Here is an 8,287-nt window from a genome sequence, read left to right as displayed (position 1 = left end):
GAATTTGTGGTTGCCGTGACGCGATAAGTAGGCTACACTTCAAAATATCCACATATCATCTGACCAGATATCAATAGTTTGATCAGTTGCCTTTAGTAGCTCCAATATCCGTCTGGACATGTTTACTGGGACTTTACGTCTCTAATCTATCTGGTCTTGCTATGGCATGATGCTTAGCTGAACGTCCTGCCCTGATCCCGCCCCCTAATTAGCTTAAGGATGAAGAAATACAGAAATAAATGTACACAGAAATAAATAAATACAGAAATAAATACAGACAGAAATAAATCTATCAATAAATATATTGCATACATAGAAATAATTTTACAATTATTTTACTATAGTCTTTTGTTTTCTACATAATTTATTTCTGTCTGTATTTATTTCTGTATTTATTTATTTCTGTGTACATTTATTTCTGTATTTTTTCATCCTTAAGCTAATTAGGGGGCGGGATCAGGGCGTGATCGGGGCAGGAGTCAAACGTTCAGCCAGGCATAACAATCAAGTCCAGATGAACGACAGAAGAGAAGAGTCGGTCAACATGTCCAGACGGGTATCCGAGCTACTAAGAGAGGCGGCTGATCGGCTCGACGAGATGGAGCGGTGTAAGTTTAGCTCATGATCCGAATGTTTACTATTGTATAACTAATTGTTGCTTTGTATGTTTCGACGATAATTTGAAGGGTAGCCTATCGCGCACCCAGCAGCCACAAATTCAGATATATTTAGCTAGCTGGCACCAACGTGTCCGTCGCACGTGGCAAAGGAAGACGTGCTGTAACATTTTGAAGTTGAACAATACAGTTTAGTCATAGTTTATGTAGTGTATTTGTATTGGTGCATGCTGCTATTCATTTGTTATTATCAACAGCAAGTCCTCCTGGAACAGCATCTTCCATGTCATCTGTCACTTCTGCAATATCATCTGCCACTTCTGGCATATCATCTGGTACACCAATTGGTCGCAGAGGTCTACACCACCCTGTTGATGGTCAGCTAATACACATAATATACATTATAAGTAATCATAACCAACAAGTGTACAGTAAAAAAAAATTACAGTAAACAACATGACATAAGCTTTGGCGACCTATCGGTTTAATGTAGTTTGAGAATGTATTACGTAATTCACTATATAATGAATTTATTTTTCTAGCGGAAGTTTCAAGGCTGTTTTCCGCGTACAACAACCAAACAAGGTCAAGGCGCCAACCAAGACACTCTCAGACCAACCAACTTGTCACTTACACCCACACATTTTGCTGTCTTGGGCGGATAGACACAGCTATCGTCCCAAGCAGAGTTGGCAAAGAGCATCTCCAGAGGGTGGGGTTGGGTGAGAGGCGCCTGAACTTTCGAGGTATGTCACCTGGCAAATGTAGTGCAGATAAAGTTCCTGTCAGCTGTTTTATAATAACAAAAAACATTGTTGCTGGTGCTATTTTGTCTTGTTTATTATCTCACAGGTAACCAAGAAAACTCAGAAGAGTTTGTGGAGTCCATTTTGACAAGCTATCCAAAATTGATTTGAATTTCTGGATAAATTTCTGGAACCACACAAAGCCGTCATCTTGTTTCCATCCCTTGCCCTAATCAGGGCTACTGTGTCAAATACCTAAAAGACCCTTCAGTCATGATAAATCATGCCACTCTTTACATTCTCACCACTGTAAAGAAATTTGAGTATGGAGAATGTAAGACAAAGTTCTACATTTTTGCTGTTATTTGTCTTGAATATTTGAGTGCACTAACTGATCTGTCAAGTCAATATGTGGATTGTTACTCTAATCTACTGTCATCTAGAAATCTAAAGATTCAAATGTTTCTGTCAAATTGCTCACCCTTCCACAGTGTATTTTATGTGTTGTTTCAGTTATTTATGTTGTTGTCTCAACAATTAGGAAGTGGATAATTCAGTTGCTCAAACTGGACCCCTGACATCTTGCATTCACTGTGGAGAACAACTACCTTTTGCACAAATCAGAACCCACAATGATGCCTGTTCAAGGTAATGCTCTAAATTTTAAATGTATTTTAACATTGTGTTCCTTTTTCCCTTTGGTTCAATGTTGGTGTATGTTTGTTATAAAATAGCCAGTAATCATAACTATCCATTTGTCAACCAGCCTGGTTACCGATGTAGAGGTCTTTTATGAAATGTTTGTGTTTGAATAATTGATACTGCGTAAAGGCAAACTATCTCCTCAACTTAACTCTTTTCAAGCCGATCACAGGTTAAAAGGGATGTAGAGAATGACAGGGAGAATGGTGCAGCTGCCCTCGAGCCAGTGGGACAAGTGACACCACCTTACAGCATCAAGTTGTAGATTTGCTCATGGCGGAGTCTGGAGACAGGTTCAGATGAGGGTTTGTACTCACCAAGATTACAGATTGGTTCTAAGGGATGAGAGATTTTGCGCAATTTAGGGTTTATGATTAATTAGGCTAGTTTCAGGTGTTGTATTACTTTAAGAGGGTACATTTACTTGTACTCAGTTTCCATTCATTACAAACACTTGCATGAAATGCACACACCCACCTGGTGATATAATGCTTTGAACATAATTATGAATACGGATTATTTTATATTGTCAATATCAGCAGCAAGTTCATCTGGCACTTCAGCAGCAAGTGGGCCAGTATACATCCTTGATGGTAAGTAAATGTACAAACAAAGTTCAGAAGAACCTATTATAAATTATGTTTATATAAATATAAACATTGGTATCAACTTACCTTTCTGAAAATAACGTTTACACAGAATAGTCGGTCCTCATTTAGACAGCTAAGTATTCTTTTGGGGATGTGGCAGGTGACTTAATGATTTATTGATTTCCAGATTATTTAGAAATAAGTATAATATAGTATAATATCATATATTTACTGTAGCAGTGAAATGTATTTAACATTTTGCGTTTCTGTTAAGCTTGGGTCACAGAACCCAACCCAGGAAAGGCAGCGGAATTGTTCACCCACACAACACTTGACTCCAACAAGGACAAAGACCCCCTTGCCTTCACACTAAGCTTGAGGGATTCCATAGTGGAAAGGAACAGGGCCATCATGCTTTTTTTACAAAAGGCCAAGGGTGGAGTGGGCTAATCCACTGCATTGCAGATTGATTGGTAAAAATCTAAATGACGTGTCAAAATAGACAGAACCAGTACATTGTTATATTACGTTTTGGTGGTGAGGGGGAGTGAATTTGAAATGGGAAGTTCCACCTAGTGTACAGTGGTTGTACAGTTTTTTAGATGTCAGTCCCAGATACTAGATAGAACTTTGACAGAGAATTCAAAACAAGAGGGGTCTCCATTGAGGCATCCATGTGTAACATTTCCAATATTTTTTATTAGGTGACTCTGCCATTGGAGAGGGCGTCACCAGGTATGTGCTCTCTACTGTCATGGAACAACTGCAAAATGGATTCCTTCTTGATGAAGAGAAAGGTATTTCATATTATTGATTTATAGACTGATTATGATTATGTATATGAAAAATAAATCAACTTAGCCAGTAACAATTAAATCTGCTTCTTCTCAGAAATCAAGACCTTGCTGTTTGAAGGACAAAGAGACCATTTAATTCCATCAACATCACAAACACTATTAGAAAGTGACTTTTTTGTTGTAGCTGGCCGTATGATTGGGCACTGTTTTTTAAATGGTGGCCCACATTTTACCGGTCAAAGCCCCGCTATCATGCATGTACTGTTTGGCGGAGAACAAGAGACGGCAACAATAACTCGATCTGACTGCGTGGACCAGGATGTCCGTGATGTCATCGAGTTGTTTAGTAGTGAAATATCATATATAATTGTTTACAAAACATGTTACAATTCATCTTCTTTTAAAGCAACTAACTTTGTGTGTGTTCATCAAACTTAGTTTGCTTTTAAATGTTGTTGCTCGACCAAATTCTAAATAATGTATTGTTAGTTTTAACTTAGCGTTGTGTCTGTCCTTGATCAGCTGGAAGGAACCATGGAACTTACAGAGGAAGATAAAACTAAAGTTCTCTCTCTGGCACTGCCTTGGGACCTGCCTGGCGTCACAATGGATAACAGGGTCTGGCTAAAAGAGAAAACCCTCCTCCATGCCGTACGTTTTTTTCTTCTTAGTCATTATACAAATGCCTCATATGTTTAAAGACATGTTTTTGTGGATATCAGAGTACACTTTTGATTTGAGAGTTTAAATCATGTGAAAGGCAGAATAAGATATAAGTGTGCCACTTGAACATTTTCTCCTCCTTTGTCAGACCTAACTCGTGATGGCACTCCATAGGTGTTGACAGCTTCAAGGAAGCTGCTCATCACTGTTGAGGCCCGGTTGTTCGTGGCGCAGGTAAGGTACACAATTAGACGGCTAAAACCATCAATGCCACCATGAACTACAATTCGCCATCTGTAATTTAAATAAGATGGCATTGTGTATTACACTTCAAGGTAACATCTAACAGTTAAAATGATTAGCAGTCTTCAATCACTGGATTTATTTTTTCATATTAAATGGTGTTGCTTCATTAGAGATTTAGATGCAGAGGCAGGCATCTTGCTTATATGTCACAGCACAAATGAGATGAGTTGCCTGCACATAGTGGTCCAACATCAATTGACATATTTCTGATGTCCATGTTCATTGTTATGAAAGAACTGTATGGGTTCATATCAAACATAATGTTGGTGAAAACATCTTTAGCAAACAATGCGCTTGTGTGCTTTCACAGGGAACTGCAAATGAAATTATGTTATTATTCTATCTACTAAACACATTTAATAAACTCATGCATTGTGATGGTATGGAAGGTTTTTATACAATCGTGTTTTTGTGGATTTGGGATACCCTGCAAATACGGGGACATTGAGGGACTTGGAGATATCCTCTAGAATCAAAGGACTGTAGAAATGAATAATTATCTGAGATTATGTTTTCAAGGAATTTGAGCAAAATACGAAGAATACAACCCATAGACTTTCTCCAAAACTTGAAGCCTGCATTCTTGATATAGTATTCTACTTACAAAAAGGTATTGTATAAATGCTGTTTACCTGAAAAACTCAGCCATAACTTATAAGCTTATGGTTGCCATCTATATGCCACAAACTGTTAGGGGCTGGCACAAAATATCTTCTGCGCCTCAACGTCTGGAGCTGGAGCCTGCGCATCTGAACGCCTTCTGGGTCTATAAGATGCATACATTCTTGAAGACGTTGTCCTAAAAGAAGATGTCACCAATTACCTACAAATCTCTTTTAATGCTCTAATAGATGTGTTTTATTATTACTTGTAGGCTGGTTTTGGGGTAAAGTTATTGCATAAGTATACAACATGATTGAAACACATTATGTATTCAACAACATATATAGCACATCAAACTCCAACTAAAAAAGAGCACATAAGGGATACATATCTGACTGCCTGCACATAGGGACCGGACAGCCCCGATCAGGGAATCCGGTACCCCGTACTCCCGGAGCAACCCCCCACATAAGCCCCCGAGGGACACGGTCGAACGCCTTTTCCAAATCCACAAAACATGTGTAGACTGCTTGGGCGAACTCCCATGCACCTTCCAGGACCCTGCCAAGGGTGTGGAGCTGGTCCACAGTTCCACGGCCAGGAAGTAATTTTCATTGCACAAACTAAAAAACATTAATGGTATACTTACGCTGGACTTTTATGCCTCGGGCATTAACATGGCCCAACATCATTTTATAGCCAGTGTTTGGATGACGGCGAAGGATTTCCGTACTGCCAAATCCAACTCTTCATTACCAATGGTGGTAAACAGATCAGAAACCCTTAGGAACAAATGAGAGGCAAATAAGACTTTACTTAGACGGGTTTTTACATGTAACTCTAACTTTTAACTAGCTTACAGTATTTATGCCATTTGTTATCATACAACTGACAAAGGCCTGAATAATTAAGTTACTACGTCTCATCACCAGCTTTGAAGTAAGTACAGTACAGTTGCGACACCAACACAGCTGTTAAACCTTAACCCCCCTAAATCATCCTAGTTACACCGGCCTAGTATGCAGTCAGTAGTAAGGGCTTGCCAAACAAATGCACTCACCGTATTCCATGATCTGCCATTCGGCGGTGAATTGTTCTTTCACCAACCCCAAAAAGAGTCGCAATGTCACGGACTGACACACCGGGCAGTACAAGGGCAGTACAAGAGAAGGGCGTCCAACTGCTCCGGAGTCGACTGAATGCATCAAAACATTAGTGCTAGCTCTAAGACTATGTTCCACTTCTTCAAAAACGTTGAACACTACAGGGTCAACCTCTGTGTCCGTAGATGAAGATAACTGTAACAAATACTCAGAGCCTCAACACGAAAAAGTAAAAAATCTGGTGAGGCACTTCCATTTTCAGCAAGATTTGCCAAAACTTGCAACTCTCTGGCTATCTCTTGTCCGTGTGCAGCCATTTTACTTAGTTTACTAAGCTAGTCATAGCAACCCCAGGCATGAAAAGTCCATCTTCGCACTCTGATACCGATCCACCAATGGGGTTAAGGTGACACCGTGACATACATTGATTGACAGCTTACCTCATTAGCTTAAGGACAAGGAAATACAGAAATAAATGTACACATAAATAAATAAATACAGAAATAAATGTCCATCTAAATAAATAAATACGTAATTAAAAAATGTTCATACATTTATTTTTATATATTTACATTTTTTTATGTATAAGTAGGCCTACATTTATTTATGTATTCATTTATTTTTAATTTTGGCAGGTTTGGTCTCCCATAAATATAAGGTGTGCCCCTAAATCTTCTGCTTGCGCTCCTAACATTTTCAGTCAGGGGCTACTGTGCTCCTAGTAATAATGTTAGTCTGGAGCCCTGCTCTGCGGGAAGACGTTATCGCTCTGGATAAGAGCGTCTGCTAAATGACTGAATGCTAAATGACTGAATGTTATTGTTTCACCGAAGCAATACCAGCCTAAAGTAACCTATACCACCCCAACGCGAAGCATGCGTTGGTCGGCGAGTGGAGTTCAAGTAGAATGCGCCAAACCACCCTCACTGAACAACGTAGGGCTCTCACTAAGACTGCCTGTGACAAGGTGACTAGCACTGTTGACAAATGTATTGCAAAAAGCTGTAGACCGATTGATTTTGTTGAGGACGAGGGGTTCACCAAAGTTTTGCGAGTGGCAACGGGTGACTCTAACATCAAGGTACCGCAAAATCAAAGACGCATACTAATGACAAAAATTCGGAAAATAGGTAATATGTATTTAATCATGATTAATCCACAGAAACCTGTGTTGTCTTGTCCAAGAAATTCAGTGTCCAGTCTCTGACCTTGTGTTGTTCTGTGCATTTGACAATAAGACTTGAACTAGGTTGGATATCCTGACTTAAGTGTCAAATGGAATGCACCAATATGCACGATGCGCAACTGAAACACACCACTAGAGGGCACTAATGCCTATCTTTTACACTGCAAACTTGTAGAAGTACAATTCTTACATCTTTACAATACTGTACATAGGGCATGATTCACTATCACAACTGTAAAAGTGTTATTTGCACACAAAATGAATACAAATGCTAAATTACCCTTGGAATCATGACACATGGGCACAGACAAATTGTGTTAATTACCCAGAATCATTTTAAATTGACAGGTGTGTGCATGCATGCTATTTTTATATTGTCATACTGCCACAACTCCATTTCTCCATGCGGAAATACATTTGCTTAAAGGTGTATCATGGAGAAAAAGGTGAAATGGTTGGAACAGTGAAAAACAAGTGAAAAACATGTCAAAATAATTGAAAGAAATTATGGGCCAAGTCAATAAAAAACAAAACTGTCAACTTGCATGTTGACATTCTCAAACTTTCTTGTAAACTTGAACAGTTTTTATAGATTAATATTTTAAGACTAAATTAATAATTTGAGGATAAAAGGGTGTCAATTCCAAGTTTATGTAATACTTTTGGGAAATGCATTAGTAAATTAACGGTTTAAAATGTCTTGCCAACTCGAGCCACCACTGAGTCTGCTGTGTGGCAGAGTTGTACGTCATTCAAATTCATTATTTCTGTGTTTCAGTGGTCTGAGTTCTACATTTGTTTGCAGACTACGAACATTCTCTGCAAATGCTTTCATACAAAATAAATGGAGTAAGAATGAGGATGCACCTGACCACAATTTGTCGTGCCAGAGCAAAGGCTCTGAATACTCATGTACATGAGACATTTTAATCTTAGATTTTAAGTATTTATTTTTCTAAGAACATATTTTCACT

At 38.7% G+C, this 8,287-nt stretch overlaps 1 long non-coding RNA gene across 1 annotated transcript; it reads right to left on the bottom strand.

Moving 5' to 3' along the window:
• Nucleotides 1-887: 887 nt before the first annotated feature.
• On the bottom strand, nt 888-6,508 carry LOC124483756. Its single transcript, XR_006957896.1, has 3 exons — nt 6,085-6,508; nt 5,674-5,806; nt 888-5,220 (listed from the first exon to the last, which is right to left on the bottom strand). It is a non-coding gene; the product is annotated as an uncharacterized LOC124483756 (long non-coding RNA).
• Between the last annotated feature and the right edge of the window lie 1,779 nt (nt 6,509-8,287).

The sequence above is a fragment of the Hypomesus transpacificus genome, chromosome 21 (assembly GCF_021917145.1).
Source record: "Hypomesus transpacificus isolate Combined female chromosome 21, fHypTra1, whole genome shotgun sequence".
In the NCBI taxonomy this organism is placed as follows: domain Eukaryota; kingdom Metazoa; phylum Chordata; class Actinopteri; order Osmeriformes; family Osmeridae; genus Hypomesus; species Hypomesus transpacificus.
Note: the sequence above shows the minus strand (reverse complement) of the source record. Positions and strands in the feature narration are given on the sequence as shown.